Here is an 18,660-nt window from a genome sequence, read left to right on the forward strand (position 1 = left end):
GATCCAAAATGATAGGAGAAGACAGGAGGGGGAGGGATGGAACCAAGAGCTGGACAGGTGATAGGCAAAAGGGATACGAGAGGATCATGGGACAGGAGGTCTGGGGAGAAAGACAAGTGGGGGGGGGAACCCAGAGGATGGGCAAGGGGTATATTCAGAGGGACAGAAGGAGAAAAAGGAGAGAAAGAATGTGTGTATAAAAATAAATAACGGATGGGGTACGAGGGGGAGGTGGGGCATTAGCGGAAGTTAGAGAAGTTGATGTTCATGCCATCAGGTTGGAGGCTACCCAGACGGAATATAATGTGTTGTTCCTCCAACCTGAGTGTGGCTTCATCTTTACAGTGGAGGAGGCCGTGAATAGACACTATCAACTCTGCTCTCAAACGCATCTCCCGCATTTCACGTACATCTGCTCTCATTCCATCCTCCCACCACCCCACTAGCAATAGGGCTCCCCTGGTCCTCACCTACCACCCCACCAGCCTCTGGGTCCAACATATTATTCTCTGTAACTTCCGCCACCTCCAACGGGATCCCACCACTAAGCACATCTTTCCCTCCCCCCCCTCTGCTTTCCGCAGGGATCACTCCCTACGCGACTCCCTTGTCCATTCGTCCCCCCCATCCCTCCCCACTGATCTCCCTCCTGGCACTTATCCTTGTAAGCGGAACAAGTGCTACACATGCCCTTACACTTCCTCCCTTACCACCATTCAGGGCCCCAAACAGTCCTTCCAGGTGAGGCGACACTTCACCTGTGAGTCGGCTGGGGTGACATACTGCATCCGGTGCTCCCGATGTGGCCTTCTATATATTGGCGAGACCCGACACAGACTGAGAGACCACTTTGCTGAACACCTAAGCTCTGTCTGCCAGAGAAAGCAGGATCTCCCAGTAGCCACATATTTTAATTCCACATCCCATTTCCATTCTGACATGTCTATCCACGGCCTCCTCTACTGTAAAGATGAAGCCACACTCAGGTTGGAGGAACAACATCTTATATTCCGTCTGGGTAGCCTCCAACCTGATGGCATGAACATCGACATCTCTAACTTCCGCTAGGCCCCACCTCCCCCTCGTACCCCATCTGTTACTCATTTTTATGCACACATTCTTTCTCTCACTCTCCTTTTTCTCCCTCTGTCCCTCTGAATATACCTCTTGCCCATCCTCTGGGTCACCCCCCCCCCGTCTTTCTTCCCGGACCTCCTGTCCCATGATCCTCTCGTATCCCCTTTTGCCTATCACCTGTCCAGCTCTCGGCTCCATCCCTCCCCCTCCTGTCTTCTCCTATCATTTTGGATCTCCCCCTCCCCCTCCAACTTTCAAATCCCTTACTCACTCTTCCTTCAGTTAGTCCTGACGAAGGGTCTCGGCCTGAAACGTCGACTGCACCTCTTCCTAGAGATGCTGCCTGGCCTGAAAAGTTAACAACTTTGCAACTTGTAATATAAAAAGAACGAATTGCATCTTTCAAGAGGCGTTGCAACGGCTCGTCATAAGCAGCTCCCCGGCTCGTTCACCCCTTCCCTGGTGGACCGCAGTCAGTGCCTGCGTGGAAAAAGTGACGTCCTGCAGCTGATTGTAACGTCTGGTCATTGTCCAGGTAAACGCTGCGCCTGCGGGTGGAGGTGGAGGAGCAGGATCGGTATGAGTACGAGTAGATTTGGGATCCCCAGCCAAATGCATCAGGAACTTGGCCTGGAATGCGCGTGCGTACGTCAAGCTGCCAAGCGAAATGATTGATATTCCCGGGACCTGCACATTCCACCTAGTTGAGTAGATGAGCGCACACGTGCGTGGCTGTTAATGATTAATCAAATAGCAAAACCACAATTAGCACCTTTTCGTCAAGAAATTCTGTTATTTTCGACTGCTGTAAGGTTAGTTTGAACAGCTGTTTTCAACAAAGGTAAGTATTTGATTTTGTTTACACTCCGTTCCCGATTCGTTCAATTTGTGTCTTAGTTACCCTCATTTTACAGTATGTCGTACCTCCTTACTGCAAGGCAAAGTTTACACTGCGTTATGAAGTAAAGCATATTAACGTCGCAGAGGAAAAATATTTCTCCTCTGTGCTCAGCAGTCTTCATGATTATTTGAATTTAGCCGATCTGGGAATTTACGACGGGAAAGGAACATATCTGGCCAATATCTTTCGAGAAAGAAATCCTCTACTTAACCTAACCATCCACAAGACTTGGATGTCACCTTATATCTATTCCTGTTAAAATGTAAACAAAAAAAAAACGCTAGCCCTGGTGTTCGGGTATCTTTGAAAGTTGGTGATACATTTCTTAGTTTATTATTATCAAATCCGTAAAGAGGACGTTTTCATTGCGAGTTGTAAATAGTACTACAAGCAGAAACCTCACACTCAATGTCAGCAAGACGAAGTAATTGATTGCGGACTTCGGGAAGGGGAAGTCGGGAGCACACGCAGCAGTGGAAGGGGTGAGCCAGCTTCACGTTCCCGGGCATACCTCCACCTGTGTCAGAGGAGCAACACATTGAGAAATAAAGAGCTATGCCAGTGGCTCTGCTTTTGTTAGCAGTTTGAGGAGATGTGGTGTGTCTTGTCACCGTCGACTTGCAGATTTCTGTAGATGATTGCGGGAGTGAAGGTGATTCTGATTGTTTGCATGGTAGCCCGGTATGGAGGCTCCAGTGCACAGGATCACAAGAGCTTCGACTCGGCCATCTCCATCACGGGCTAACCCTTCCCACCATCCCAGACATCTTCAAGAGGCCAGCATCCATCATTAAGGACCCAAACCCTCTTCTCATTGCTATCGTCAGAAAGGAGGTACAGGCGCCTGAAGATCCATACTCTGTTTTAGGAACACCTTCTTCCCTTCTGTAGTAAGATTTCTGAATGATCCATGAGCACTGCCTCGTTATTCCTTTATTTTTCATGAATTATTTTTGTAATCCATAGTAATTATATGTCTTTGCACTGTACTGTTGCCGTATAACAACAAATCTCATATCATAGGTCAGTGATAATAAACTGATTAAAATTTTCTCATTTACCTTTAAGTGATAATCCTCACTAGGACTAAGTAATAGCAAACCAATGAATGGGTTTAATATGAAATATACTAGAATTTGTACTTGCTTTACTTTTGTTTGATGCCCTGTCCATTAACGTTAGTAGATGTAATGTGAATTACAAGCCCATCTGATCTTTGATTTTAGCTGCAGTGATATCTTGTCAGAGCCATTGTACCAACAGAAAGGTTATTGGAAGATGTATCCTAAGTTGCCGTTGCAAACAGTGAAACCAGCATTGTTTTTGTTCCTTTGTGGTAAGCGAGAAAGAAACAGAAAATTTGCCACTGAAGTCTCTGATTGCAGAATAGGTTGGATAAGTCCTTCCATCGAGTCCACACTGAATTCCATTTAAGGACATCTGTGCAGTTCCACTCCCTGCACTCTCTCCATAGACTCTTTCCTGTCGTTGCTGAAACCTTGCCCCTTGGATTTTTTTTAGAACCTGTGCCTGTCCCTTTTGTTATCCAGGTCTCTAACTGCCTCTGCTAATTGTGCCTTTGGCAAAGCAATTTTATTTAAGACACCGCCACATGCTTCATAAATCAATTTTAGATCTTCGAGTCTCAGAGTTGCATGGTCTGTGAGTTCAATAAATTGAACCAGTAGGTTGCCTTATGTGGAAAACTTGGACAGGCTTGACTTGTATCTGCTGGAATTTAAGAGAGTGAGAGAGGATGACTGAAATGTGGATGTAGAGGGGGTGCTTCTTCTGGTGGGAGAACCTAAAAATAATTGGTCACTTATTTAAGATAATGAAGCAATTTTTTTGTTTCTGTGGGTGGTAAGTCTTCAGAAATCTATTCCTCAAAAGGGAAAGGAAGCCAAGTCTGCATATTTTGAGGCATGGGTAGATTGATTTTTGATAAATTATAGGGTGAACAATCATTTGGTGTAGGGAGGGTGCATGCAGAGTTGAGGCTGCAGTCAGCTCTGCTATGATCTATGAAGTATTGGAGGAGGCTGGAGGGGTCATAGTTATAAAGCACTAGAGCACAGAAGCTGGCTTTTCGGCCCATCTAGTCCGTACCTAGTCTCATCAACCAGCACCTGGACCATAGCCTCCTCCCATCTATGTATTTATCCAAACTTCTCTTAAATGTTGAAATCACAACCACCTTCATCACTTCTGCGGACAGCTCATTCCACACTCGCAGTACTTGAATGGAAGAAGTTCCCCTAAACATTTCACCTTTCACCCTTAACCTATGACCTCTAGTTCCAGTCTTACCCAACAGTGCAAAAAGCCTACTTGCATTTATCCCGTGTAAACTCCTGACAAGTATCTCTCAAAAGCCAAGCTACCTACTGCTGCTCCTGATTCATGAACTTGTAGGAATATTTTGATTTGGCTGCATGCTTCAAAATTGAAAGAGAATTATTTATGGCACCTTGAAAGATGGTGATATGAGTTTCAACAACATGCAATGTTACCTGTAGTTGTCAAGGTGATGTGGATTTTCTTTGTTCGCTTTCATTAGGTAACAATGATCAGATCAAGCATATCAGCTTATTACAGATTTGTGAAAGTTTTTTTGTTCTGAGATAAAATAAATATATCATCTGTTATTGCTACAGTCAAGGATGTTAGCACACCAGGTTAATTTGACATGCACTTTTGATTCAGGCCTGCATTACAGGAACTGCCTCACTGATGGTATTCGGCCTACTAGCCAAATTCTCTTTCATTACACTCATAATTGTTTACCCATTGAAGGAATGCTTATGGTTGCTTTTCAAAAGGGTATTTTTGTGTTTTTACAGGTCTTCTTTTCACCTGGGTTTTGAGTCTTAATGTTGGGTTGCAGTGAGTTTAATGTTACACTACGTTATCAGCAGTTAGCAGTTTAGGCTTCCTTGTTTGGCCTAATTGATTTTTGAAAGAGGATGTAATCTGATCAAGATATGACATATAACCATATAACAATTACAGCACGGAAACAGGCTATCTCGGTCCTTTTAGTCCGTGCCGAAGATAGATCACTTATTACTGTGGGTTTGAGTAAAGGAGTTGTATGTGAGTTTGCTGCTCTGTGCTTGGATTTATTCCATAGGGCATTTTAATGGGGACGCGATGGTGTAGTGGTTAGCGTAACACTTTAGTGTCAGCAATTCTTGCCACTGTCTATAAGGAGTTTGTATGTTCTCCCCATTCTGGGCTTTTTCTGACTGCCCCACTTTCCTCCCATATTCCAAAGATGAACAGATTAGCACGGGGTTATTAAATTGTGGGCATGCTATGTTGGTGCTGGAAGCATGGCCACACTTGTGGCTGCTCCCAGCACAAATGAGAACTGTGTTGATTGTTGACGCGAACTTAAGTTTCAATAAGCATGTGACAAATAAAGCTAATCCTGCTTTCTATCTAAATTCAGAGTCATAGCAGTCACTAGTTACCCTCTAAGTTTGCGCCCACTGCTCACTGTGTTTCATGTATTCCCCTTCCTTTCATGTACAATGCACTATGCAAGTGTTCAGCTGGTCTTCTGCAGTCAAGGGTGAAACTACACAACACTCGTCACTTTCCTTTGAGGAAAGCTTTGTGGTGAGAGTGTATTTTCGTTTGTATTGTTAATAGTAGGCAAGCTGCCTGCCATTCTCACAGATAATTAGGTACGCAGTTAGATATAATGTAAGAAATGGGAATAAACTGAGTCATTCATCCGTTAGAACTAGTTCCAACACTTAAGGAGATCAGTGCTGGTCTTCTACCTTTTGCTATATTTTGATTCCCTCATTTCCAGAACGTACGTGTGTGTGTGTGTGTGTGTGTGTGTGTGTGTGTGTGTGCGCGCGCGCGTGCTCAATTCATACAAGGTTGGTGGTCTCAGCCAGTTTAACAAGCAAATGGTGAGAAGACTTGCTCAGTTGTTCCCAACCTGGGGTCCACAAACGCCTTGGTTAATGGTAGGAGTCCTTCGCATAAAGAAGGTTGGGAGCTCTTATTCCAGCTAGAGACTTCTCATCATTTAGCCATTCATCTTGGCAGAATTGAATCACTATATTCTTATGGAAGTGATTGGAGATTCCACTGCCAACTGGGTGTTGAAGGGCACATGCAAAATCCTAGAGGAACTCAGCAAGTCAGGCAGCATCTATGGAGTAAAATAAATAGTTAGCATTTCAGCCCAAGACCTTTCATCAGGACTGGAAAGAAAGGGGGCAGAAGCCAGACAAACAAGGTGGGTGGAGGGGAGGAGGAGTGTATGCTGGCAGGTGATAGCTGAGACCAGGTAAGGGGAAAGATAGGTGGGTAGGTGAGGGAGAGGGGATTTTGTGAGAAGCTGGGAGGGGATAACTGGAAGAGGTGAACGGCTGAAGAAAAAGGAGGAATCGAGTAGAAAAGGACAGTGGGCCATGGAAGAATAGGAAGGAGGTGAGGAAACAGGGAGTGAAGGGCAGGTGAGAAGAGAAGGGGTGAGAGGGTAACTGGAATGGGAAAAGAGAGAAGGAGGGGGAGAAATTTCAGGAAATTAGAAAATTCAATGTTCATGCCATCATGCCGGTGAGGGATTGGCTTTCACAAGCAATCAGTTGAGGCTAAGTGATGGGAATTAACTTCATTAGTGAAATGCCTAAGGTTAATCATACAAGCACCAGTTCATAGGTCATCAGTCTGACCAATCAATGAAGTTTTAGTAACAGAGCATCATATATTAGAAACAACAGGAATTCTGCAGATGCTGGAAATTCAAGCAACACACATAAAAGTTACTGGTGAATGCAGCAGGCCAGGCAGCATCTGTAGGAAGAGGTACAGTCGACGTTTCAGGCCGAGACCCTTCGTCAGGACTAACTGAAGGAAGAGTGAGTAAGGGATTTGAAAGTTGGAGGGGGAGGGGGAGATCCAAAATGATAGGAGAAGACAGGAGGGGGAGGGATGGAGCCAAGAGCTGGACAGGTGATAGGCAAAAGGGATACGAGAGGATCATGGGACAGGAGGTCCGGGAAGAAAGACTGGGGGGAGGGGTGGAGACACCCAGAGGATGGGCAAGGGGTATATTCAGAGGGACAGAGGGAGAAAAAGGAGAATGAGAGAAAGAATGTGTGTATAAAAATAAGTAACAGATGGGGTACAAGGGGGAGGTGGGGCATTAGCGGAAGTTAGAGAAGTCGATCTTCATGCCATCAGGTTGGAGGCTACCCAGACGGAATATAAGGTGTTGTTCCTCCAACCTGAGTGTGGCTTCATCTTTACAGTAGAGGAGGCCGTGGATAGACATGTCAGAATGGGAATGGGATGTGGAATTAAAATGTGTGGCCACTGGGAGATCCTGCTTTCTCTGGTGGACAGAGCGTAGATGTTCAGCAAAGCGGTCTCCCAGTCTGCGTCGGGTCTCGCCAATATATAAAAGGCCACATCCGGAGCACCGGATGCAGTATATCACCCCAGCCGACACACAGGTGAAGTGTTGCCTCACCTGGAAGGACTGTTTGGGGCCCTGAATGGTGGTAAGGGAGGAAGTGTAAGGGCATGTGTAGCACTTGTTCCACTTACACGGATAAGTGCCAGGAGGGAGATCAGTGGGGAGGGATGGGGGGATGAATGGACAAGGGAGTTGCGTAGGGAGCGATCCCTGCGGAATGCAGGGGGGGGAGGGAAAGATGTGCTTAGTGGTGGGATCCCGTTGGAGGTGGCGGAAGTTACGGAGAATAATATGTTGGACCCAGAGGCTGGTGGGGTGGTAGGTGAGGACCAGGGGAACCCTAGTGGGGTGGTGGGAGGATGGAGTGAGAGCAGATGTACGTGATATGGGGGAGATGCGTTTAAGAGCAGAGTTGATAGTGGAGGAAGGGAAGCCCCTTTCTTTAAAAAAGGAAGACATCCCAATCGTCCTAGAATGAAAAGCCTCATCCTGAGAGCAGATGCGGCGGAGACGGAGGAATTGCGAGAAGGGGATGGCGTTTTTGCAAGAGACAGGGTGAGAAGAGGAATAGTCCAGATAGCTGTGAGAGTCAGTAAGCTTATAGTAGACATCAGTGGATAAGCTGTCTCCAGAGACAGAGACAGAAAGACCTAGAAAGGGGAGGGAGGTGTCGGGAAAGGACCAGGTAAACTTGAGGGCAGGATGAAAGTTGGAGGCAAAGTTAATAAACTCAACGAGTTCTGCATGCGTGCAGGAAGCAGCGCCAATGCAGTTGTCGATGTAGCGAAGGAAAAGTGGGGGACAGATACCAGAATAGGCACGGAACATAGATTGTTCCACAAAGCCAACAAAAAGGCAGGCATAGCTAGGACCCATACGGGTGCCCATAGCTGCACCTTTAGTTTGGAGGAAGTGGGAGGAGCCAAAGGAGAAATTATTAAGAGTAAGGACTAATTCCACCAGACGGAGCAGAGTGGTGGTAGAGGGGAACTGATTAGGTCTAGAATCCAAAAAGAAGCGTAGAGCTTTGAGACCTTCCTTTTGGTTACTTGACCGGGACATACTATCTATTCCTAAATGGGTAGCATTGGAATTACAATCTGTTCAGGGTTATACACTTGGTTCTATTTTAGGTTCCTCTCTTCCTTTTGATTCGAAACGCCTTAAGCAGGTCTCTAACCCGATAGTTAAATATGCTTTGCGCATTTGGTTTCAATTCAGAAAATTTTTTGATCTTAATCAATTCGGGTTAGCGATTCCTATTTTAGGTAACATATTTTTTCCTCCCTCTTTTACGGATCGCGCTTTTCAAACTTGGAAGACTAAGGGTATTTTACGGTTTTTGGATTTATTTTTAGATGGTTCCCTTATGTCTTTTGAACAATTATCTAATAAATATAACTTATCAAGAATACATTTTTTTAGATATTTACAAGTTAGAAATTTCCTAAGTACTATACTTTCTTCCTTTCCAATGCTCCCTCCTATATATATTTTAGATTCGATAATTAACCTTAATCCATGTCAGAAAGGTGCATCGGCTATGATTTATAATATTATTATGAAACTTAGGAAAGCTCCATTTGATAAGATTAGGGTAGATTGGGAACAGGAATTGGGGCTTACCATTTCTGTGGATGATTGGGGGCAGATTTTACAATTAGTTAATACTTCCTCTATTTGTGCTAAACATTCCCTAATTCAATTTAAAGTGGTTCATAGAGCACATATGTCCAAAGATAAGTTAGCGCGTTTTTACTCGCATATTAATCCTTTCTGTGATAGATGTTCGGGGCAGATAGCCTCTTTAACTCATATGTTTTGGTCTTGCCCTACTTTGGAAACTTTTTGGAGAGATATTTTCAATATTATTTCTAAGGTATTAAATATAGATATCTCTCCTCACCCTATTACTGCTATCTTTGGACTACCTAAAATTTCTAGTAATCTTTCCCCTTCAGCCCGTAGAATGATTGCATTTCTTACTTTAATGGCGAAAAGATGTATTTTACAACATTGGAAAGAGCTTAATGCCCCAACTACCTTTTTTTGGTTTTCTCAGACGATTTTATGTTTGAATTTGGAGAAAATTAGAAGTAACCTTTATGATTCTTCATTTAAATTTGAACAGATTTGGGGACCTTTTATTCGATATTTTCATTTAATGTAATATTTACCCTTCTTGTTTTTTTTTCACTGTTTTAATGGAGGTCGGGATTGAGGACGTGATTTTAAGTTTAACTCTGTTTGGTTTCAAGTTAGCCCATTGCTTTGCCTTGCTTTTAGTTAGTTGCACGGTGGGTTTTTTTTTTGGGGTTTTTTTTTTCTTTTTTTCCATTGATATATATAAAATTTAGTAAACTATTATGTTATCTTGGTTTCTTATGCTTAAATTACATTGTAGTATTTTCTTTTTGGTATTGTTATCTTTTGGAATTTTATTATACTTTAACATTGTATTAATGTTTATATGGCTTACCTTTTTTGTATACTTACTCAATAAAAAGATTTAAAAAGAAAAAAGAAAGAAAGAAAGAGCTTTGAGACCTTCCTGATGGGGAATGGAAGTATATAGGGACTGGACATACATAGTGAAAATAAAGCGGTGGAGGCCAGGGAACTTAAAATCATCGAAAAGTTTAAGAGTGTGAGAAGTGTCACGAACATAGGTCGGAAGGGATTGAACAAGGGGGGATAAAACCGTGTCGAGGTATGCAGAAACGAGTTCGGTGGGGCAGGAGCAAGCTGAGACAATAGGTCGGCCAGGACAGGCAGGTTTGTGGATTTTGGGTAGGAGGTAGAAATGGGAAGTGCAAGGTGTGGGAACTATAAGGTTGGTAGCAGTGGATGGGAGATCCTCTGAGCGGATAAAGTCGGTGATGGTGTGGGAGACAATGGCCTGGTGCTCCTTAGTGGGGTCACGATCGAGGGGTAAATAAGAAGAGATATCCGCGAGTTGTCGCTGTGCCTCGGCAAGGTAGAGGTCAGTACGCCAGACTACAACAGCACCCCCCTTATCGGCGGGTTTAATAATAAGGTTAGGATTAGTGCGGAGGGAGTGGAGAGCAGAGCGTTCCGAAGGAGTGAGGTTGGACTGGGGACAAGGTGCGGTGAAGTCGAGACGGTTGATGTCCCGTCGGCAGTTAGCGGTAAAGAGATCCAGAGCAGGCAGAAGACCAGAGCGGGGTGTCCATGAAGAAGAGGAGGGTTGAAGACAGGAGATGGGGTCATCGTTGGGGGTGGAAGAGTCCTTGCCGAAGAAGTAGGCTCGGAGACGGAGACGGCGGAAGAAAAGTTCCGCATCATGGCGAATACGGAACTCGCTGAGGTGTGGGCGAAGGGGGACAAAGGTGAGGCCCTTACTGAGGACAGAGCGCTCTGCCTCCGACAGTTGAAGGTCGGAGGGGATGGTAAAGACCCGGCACAGATGAGAGCTGGGATCAGAGGGGGGAGGGGGGAGGCTGGGGGTGTCAATGGAGAGGGGAGGGTTGGGGTGAGAGGAAGATGGAGCCTTCCAGGTGAGGCAACACTTCACCTGTGAGTCGGCTGGGGTGATATACTGCGTCCGGTGCTCCGGATGTGGCCTTTTATATATTGGCGAGACCCGACGCAGACTGGGAGACCACTTTGCTGAACATCTACGCTCTGTCCGCCAGAGAAAGCAGGATCTCCCAGTGGCCACACATTTTAATTCCACATCCCATTCCCATTCTGACATGTCTATCCACGGCCTCCTCTACTGTAAAGATGAAGCCACACTCAGGTTGGAGGAACAGCACCTTATATTCCGTCTGGGTAGCCTCCAACCTGATGGCATGAACATCGACTTCTCTAACTTCCGCTAATGCCCCACCTCGCCCTCGTACCCCATCTGTTACTTATTTTTATACACACATTCTTTCTCTCACTCTCTTTTTTCTCCCTCTGTCCCTCTGAATATACCCCTTGCCCATCCTCTGGGTTCCCCCCCCACTTGTCTTTCTTCCCGGACCTCCTGTCCCATGATCCTCTCGTATCCCCTTTTGCCTATCACCTGTCCAGCTCTTGGCTCTATCCCTCCCCCTCCTGTCTTCTCCTATCATTTTGGATCTCCCCCTCCCCCTCCAACTTTCAAATCCCTTACTCACTCTTCCTTCAGTTAGTCCTGACGAAGGGTCTCGGCCTGAAACGTGGACTGTACCTCTTCCTAGAGATGCTGCTTGGCCTGCTGCGTTCACCAGCAACTTTTATGTGTGTAGCATATATTGGAATTTTGAACCAGGTCTTAACATCATGAAGGTCATAAATTGAGGAGAATTATACTGTATTTGTTCAGTTTATAGTTGAATGACATGTGTTTTTGTAAATAGTTGTACACTTTTATATTGCATGTAAATAGTTGTTTGGTAATATGTAACTAGTTATTGTTATAAGCCTGTCCTTTTGGAAGGAAAGTAACATAGATTGTATTAAGCCCATGTATTTCTTTTTAAGAACTATGTGTGCCAGGTGGTATGAACTTTGATACATTGTTGTATTTGCCACTGCTGATTGTTAATGCTGTTCATTGTCAATATTTGTTCTTAATGAACAGCAATATTGAAGAACCTATAAATGTTATGAAGCCCACAAGCATTTCTCTTCAGCGAGAATGCAACTGCAGATCCAGAGCAGAGGGTCTTGTAGAAGATTGAGCCTTGGGCCTCACGTTGAGGCCACACTCAGGTTGGAGGAACAACACCTTATATTCCGTCTGGATAGCCTCCAACCTGATGGCATGAACATTGACTTCTCCAACTTCCGGTTCTGCACCATCCTCTCATCTTGTCTCCTTGCCTGCCATCGCCTCCCTCTGGTGCTTCCCCTTTTCCTTTCTTCCATGGCCTTCTATCCCCACCTATCAGACTCCCCCTTCTCCAGCCCTATATCTCTTTCACCCATCAACTTCCCAGCTCTTTACTTTGTCCTTCCCCCTCCCGGTTTCCCCTATCACCTGGTGTTTCTCTATGCCCTGCCTCCCCACCCACCTTTTAAATCTACTGATCTCTTTTTTTTTCCCCATCCTGCTGAGAGGTCTTTGCCCAAAACGTTGACTGTGCTCTTTTTTCCATAGATGCTGTCTGGCCTGCGGCGTTTCTCCAGCATTTTGTGTGTGTTGCTTGAGCTTTGGGATTGTGTGTGGTGACAGAAATTTCAGGAGGGAAATCTAGTACCTGATATGGATCACAAACCCATCTCCAGGTCCTGGTATAAAAGGTGAAGGCTGGAAATGTGTAAGAAGTTTAGATCAGGTATGTTTAGGAACTGGCTGCATTTGAAGAATGTGGCTCATTTTTGCCCATGTGTCAGACATTGTCTTTTTGAAAATAGGCGGATAAGCAATTTCCATGGTGACTTTATAATTTTAGGAATGATTGGGGAACAGCCATGATATTTGTCAGATTTTGGAGAATTAATATGATGTTTGAGCATAATTCATTGATCCCCTCAAAGTAATAAAAGAGCTACTTAAATAATCATCACTCTGTCAAGAAAATAATCACCTCCCTGTCAAGATAGCACCAAGCTGTGGTCTCCATTGAGGTTGTGGCTCAACTTAAGATTTTTAAGAAGATTTTTTTTAGGCTTGTAGGGATGGGTTTGGGGACCGAGGGGAGTTGGTATAGGGACAGGGATGTGAGGAAATTAGAGGACAGCCCGAAGTCTAAGCTTCTGCTCCGTATTTGAAAGCCAGTGGTGTGGACGTGGTCAGATGTCAGATTGCAGACCAGTGAGGACAAGGGCTGGTGCCCAGCCCTGGTCAGTGGGTACACAAGTTGGCAAGACCAGTTTGAGGCCTAGAGTTAGGGGTCCTGTCATTGGTGAGTCTGGAGCTTGAGCCATGGAGTTCTGGTCCTCATTGTCATCATTGTTGAGTCCTGGGCTGGTACTGAAGATCGATTGGAAGTCCAGAAGTTGAGGCCTGGTGGCCAGAGAATCTGTGAATTTCTATGAGTCCTCTGGGGAAGTTGAAGGCCCAATGTCTGCAAATCCACAAGTCCACTAGCGGATGGAGGCCTGCCCTGGTGTTAGAGAACTGCATTTGTGCATGGGTGTGTGGGATGGAAGAACGGGGCTTGTTTGCTGTTGTTGCTCTCTATGGTGTGTTCTGTTTTGCTGTCCTTGCTGTTCTGCCAAGTATTGTGGGTATGTTCTGTTGGCACCAGAATGTGTGGTATGACTTGCGAGCTGCTCCCAGCACATCATTGGAGTTGGGGTAGTTAACATAAACAACATGTTTCACACAAGGGTCTCGGCCTGAAACGTCGACTGTACCGCTTCCTAGAGATGCTGCCTGGCCTGCTGTGTTCACCAGCAACTTTGATGTGTGTTGCTTGAATTTCCAGCATCTGCAGAATTCCTGCTGTTGCAACATGTTTCACTGTATGTTTTGATATATATGTGATAAATAATTGTGAATGTATGGTTGTCATAGAAATGTGATTTAGTCTGATTAACATAATAGTCAGAAAATTACAGTACAGAAACAGGCCCTTCAGCCCATCCAGTCCATGTTGAACAATTTAAACTGTGTGGTCCCATTGACCTGCACCCAAACCATAGACCTCCATACCCCTCCCATCCATGTACCTATCCAAACTTCTCTTGAACGTTGAAATTGAAATCACATCCATCGCTTGTGCTAGCAGCTCGTTCTACCTTCTCGCCACACTCTGAGTAAAGAAGTTTCTCCTTGTATTCCCTTTAAACTTTTCATCTTTATACTTATACTTTATTGTCGCCAAACAATCGATACTAGAACGTACAATCATCACAACGATATTTGATTCTGCGCTTCCTGCTCCCTGGATTACAAATATTAAATATTAAAAATAGTTCACGATCTTTCACCCTTAATCCATGTCCTCTAGTACTAGTCTCACCCAACCTCACTGGAAAAAGCCTGCTTGCATTTATCCTAGCTATACCCTCATAATTTTGTATACCACTATCAAATCTCCTCTCAATCTTCTATATTGTACGGAATAAAGTTCTAACCTATTCAGTCTTTCCTTGTAACTCAGTTACTCCAGTCCCGGCAACATCCTTGTTAATTTCCTCTGTACTCTTTCAATCTTACTTGCAGCTTCCCATAACTGCACACAATACTCCAAATTGGCCTCACCAACATCTTGTACAACTTCAACATAACATCCTATCTCCTGTACTCAGTACTTTCATTTATGAAAGTCAATGTGCCAAAAGATTTCTTAATGATTCTATCTACCTGAATTGTGGACCTGTATTCTCACTGAGTAAGGCCTACCCTGGCTGGTGTTCCCAAAGTGCAACACTTCACACTTGTCTGCATTAAATTTCATCTGCCGTGTTTCAGCCCATTTTTCCAGCTGATCCAGATCCTTCTACTTTGATAGTTTTCCTTGCTGACCACTACACCCCCAATCTTGGAGTCATCTGCAAATTTGCTGATCCAGTTGACCACATTATCATCCAGATCTTTGATGTAGATGACAAAAAAAGAATGGACCCAACACTGATCCTTGTGACACGTTGCCAGACATTAGGCCTCCAATCTACTTCATCTTGAATGCCAAGCGACTGAACCTTCCTGACCAGCATCCTATGTGGGACCATGTCAAATGCATTGCTGAAGTCCATGTAGGCAATATCTACTGCCGTATCTACATCACCTTTTCTGGTAACATCCTTGAAAAACTTTATAAGATTGGTTAGACGTGACCTACCATGCATTAATCCATGCTGACTATCCCTATCAGTCCCTGTCTATCTAATTACTTGAATATCTGGTCTCTTGGAATACCTTCCAAATCTTCCCACTGCTGATGCCAGGCTCATGGACCTATAATTTCCTGGTTTATTCAGAGAGCCTTGCCTAAACAACGGAATGGCGTTAACTATCTCCAATCTTGGTACCTCACCTGTTGCTAAGCATGATTTAAATATCTACTAGGAGCCTGGCAGTTTCTGCACTTGCTTCCCAAAGGATCCAAGGAAACACCTTGTCAGGCCCTGGAGTTTGTCCATCCTGATTTGCCTCAAAACAGCAAACACCTCCTCTGTAATCTGTATAGGGTCCATGACCTTGCTGCTGCTTTGTCTCACTTCTATAGATTCTGTCCATCTCCTGAGTAAATTCAGATGCAAAAAATCTATTTAAGATCTCCCCCATCTCTTTTGGCTCCATGCATTGATTACCATACTGATTTTTCCAGAGGTCCAATTTTGTTCCTTGCAATCCTTTTACTCTTAGCATATCTGTAGAATCCCTTAGGATTCTTCTTCACCGTGTTCACTAGGGCAACCTCATGTCTTCTTTTAACCCTCCTGATTTCTTTCTTAAATGTTCTTGTGCATTTCTTATACTCTTAAGTATCTCATTTGTTCCTACCTGCCTATATCTGATTTTTTTTTTCTTAAACAGAATCTCAATATTTCTTGAAAACCAAGGTTCCTGATACCTGAAATCATTACCTTTTATTCTGACAGGACATACAAGCTTTGTACTCTCAAAATTTCTTGTTTGAAGACCTTCCACTTACCAAGTATGCCTTTGCCAGAAAACAGCCTGTCCCAATCCACCCTTGCCAGTTCCTTTCTGATATCATCAAAATTGGCCTTTCTCCAATTTAGAACCTCAACCTGAGGACCAGTCCTTTTGTTTTCCATAATTACCTTAAAACAAATGACCTTGTGATCACTAGCTGCAAAGTAGTCCCCTACACAAACTTCTGTCACCTGCCCTGCCTCCTTCCCTAATGGCAGATCGAGTATCGCATACTCTCTCATTGAGACTTCTATATACTGATTAAGGAAACTTTCCCAAACTCATTTCACAGACTCTATCCCATGTAGTCCTTTTACAGTATGGATGGGAGTCCCAGTCAATATGTGGAAAGTTAAAATCACCTACTATTGCAACCTTATTTCTTTCAGCAGTCTATAATCTCTCCACAGATTTGTTCCTCTAAATCCCGTGGACCGTTGGGTGGTCTATAGTATAGTCCTGTTAACATGGTCATACCTTTCTCATTCATCAGTTTCACCCATAAAGCCTCACTAGACGAGTTGTCCAGTCTGTTCTGATGGAGCATAGCCATGACATTTTTCCCTGACTGAAAATGCCACACTCTTTAATCCCTCCTGCTCAATCACACCTAAAGCAATGGAACCCCGGAATACTGAGCTGCTGGTTCTTGCCCTCCTGTAGCCAAGTTATTCCAGTAATATTCCAGTTATTTAATAAAACATTAACCAGTAGAATGGTGGTAACTAACTAGTGGGCTGCAGGAATGCTTATTGCTTTATTTGAAATAGCCAATTTGTAGAGTGCAAAATTCCAAATAAATTACATCAGATTTTCAAAAAAGTTAAATTCAATAGAATACATTTTGAACACCGTTCTGAATAAGAATATTAGATTTTAAAAAGTTAAAAGAGCAAGTAATTATGTGAGTTGGCCGGGAAGTTTTGAATAGGTTGCCCTAGAAACTAATGTCTGTATCCTTTGTCAATGGGGAAAAAAGGAATCACAGAGTGAATCCTGCAGGAGAGGAGACCATTTGGCCAATCTTGTGCATGCTAACTATTTGTTAGAGGTAGCACTAGTTCTACCCCCAACTCTTTTTCTGTAGTCTTGCAAAGTGACCTGATGAGATTATAGTACATGTTACTGCATTTTAAATAATGGACGGTGTCCGAGTTGAGAAGGGTTCCATTCATAAAGACATTCATAAATCAATTTTGTCCATAAGCTGGAAAATACTTGTTTGTACACACACAAAATCATGTGATGGGGTAACCATATTGCATCAGTACTGCTTGACCACAATTGAAATATTCTCTGCATCGTAGATGTATGAATTCCAAACTCCCTTAAAGTCTTGCCTCTACTGTATTGGATACTCACTGGCTTGAGATAATGCCTTGCAGAGGTACTGTGCAATTACACCTTGATCCATTGGCTGGAGAACAGCAGTTGTGATTGGGGGCAAGTGTACTAGCTTATGAAAATGGTGGAGGCATTATTATTAAGGACCATCAAAATCTCCAATATAACATTCTTGGAAGCAGAGTACCTCGGGACCTCAAGACGACAATAGTTCCTAAACCAGAATGCACAAAGGGCTGTCATCCTAGCTGTTTTGTTGGACTCTTAGATGACTGGAAGAGATGACTTCCAAATTCCTTTAAGACCCCTTGCTTTAAAATTAGTAAACCACCCCCTCCTTGCAACAAGTTTTTAACTCCATACTTTTTCTTTAAATCTTTAAGTAGGTTTTGTTTTATCTTGCATAAGCATCAGGCTAATGGATATTTAGCATTAGTTTTAATTTTCAAGCCAAATCATCAGCAGTACTTCATCTTAATAATCAAGGCAATAATGGTCTACTTCAGGACCAATCCTTTAACGTGCTTGAGAGAATGTGTGCCTTACCGTTGATGACTGTCAAATGACTGGTACCCAATACTTTGCCAATTGTCAGTGGCATTTCTCCTTTTTCAAATCACATCAAAACTCCCTGATGGTAGTTATTTTTAATATACATTTCAACTTCCATTCCATTTTACTTTCTTAGATGTACTACCATCACCTTGTTTGGTTTTGGAGACATGGTAATGGCCAAATACTGTACGAATTAAACAGTACAGAATTCGTAAAGGATTGCACTCTAAAGATGACTATTGTTTGTGCGGGAGGCTCAAACTGTGTTGCTGTCAAGTACTCTCATCACCTAGTGTATGAAATGAACCAGTTCTGCTGTTCATAGGCACTAATCAGGGGGGATCTCATTGAAACCTATTGAATGTTGAAAGTCCTCGACAGAGTGGATGTGGAGAGGATGTTTCCTATGCTAGGGAGTCTAAGACCAGAGGACACAGCCTCAGAATAGAGGGATGTCCATTTAGAATGGAGATGAACAGGAATTTCTTTAGCCAGAGAATGGTTAATCTGTGGGATTTGTTGCCGCAGGTGGCTATGGAGGCCAAGTCATTGGGTATATTTAAATCAAAGATTCTTGATTAGTCAGGGCATGAAGGGATGTGAGGAGAATGCAGGAGATTAGGGCTGAAGGGTATGGATCAGCCATGGTGGAGCAGACTCGATGGGCTAAATGGCGTAATTCTGCTACCATGTCTTATGGCCTGTACATTGGACTTTTGGATTTATGGGAGCTTGTTTATATGTGTCGATGCCTGTAGGGTATTCATATCTGTGGAATTCTCTGCCACAGCA

General features: G+C 43.8%; 1 protein-coding gene across 5 annotated transcripts in view; it reads left to right on the forward strand.

The window, feature by feature from the left end:
• Nucleotides 1-1,369: 1,369 nt before the first annotated feature.
• Nucleotides 1,370-18,660, forward strand: part of LOC134343916 (long-chain-fatty-acid--CoA ligase ACSBG2-like) — a 103,327-nt gene continuing 86,036 nt past the window's right edge. Inside the window, exon 1 of one of the 5 annotated variants that reach the window (XM_063042833.1) lies at nt 1,370-1,612. The gene's annotated coding sequence lies outside the window, so the exon portion shown is untranslated. Of the gene's footprint in view, nt 1,613-1,684; nt 1,919-2,249; nt 2,461-2,540; nt 2,813-18,660 lie in introns of those variants that run through there. The other 4 variants (XM_063042832.1, XM_063042831.1, XM_063042834.1 and 1 more) reach the window with 4 other exon arrangements.

Source organism: Mobula hypostoma, chromosome 3 (genome assembly GCF_963921235.1).
Source record: "Mobula hypostoma chromosome 3, sMobHyp1.1, whole genome shotgun sequence".
NCBI lineage: Eukaryota > Metazoa > Chordata > Chondrichthyes > Myliobatiformes > Myliobatidae > Mobula > Mobula hypostoma.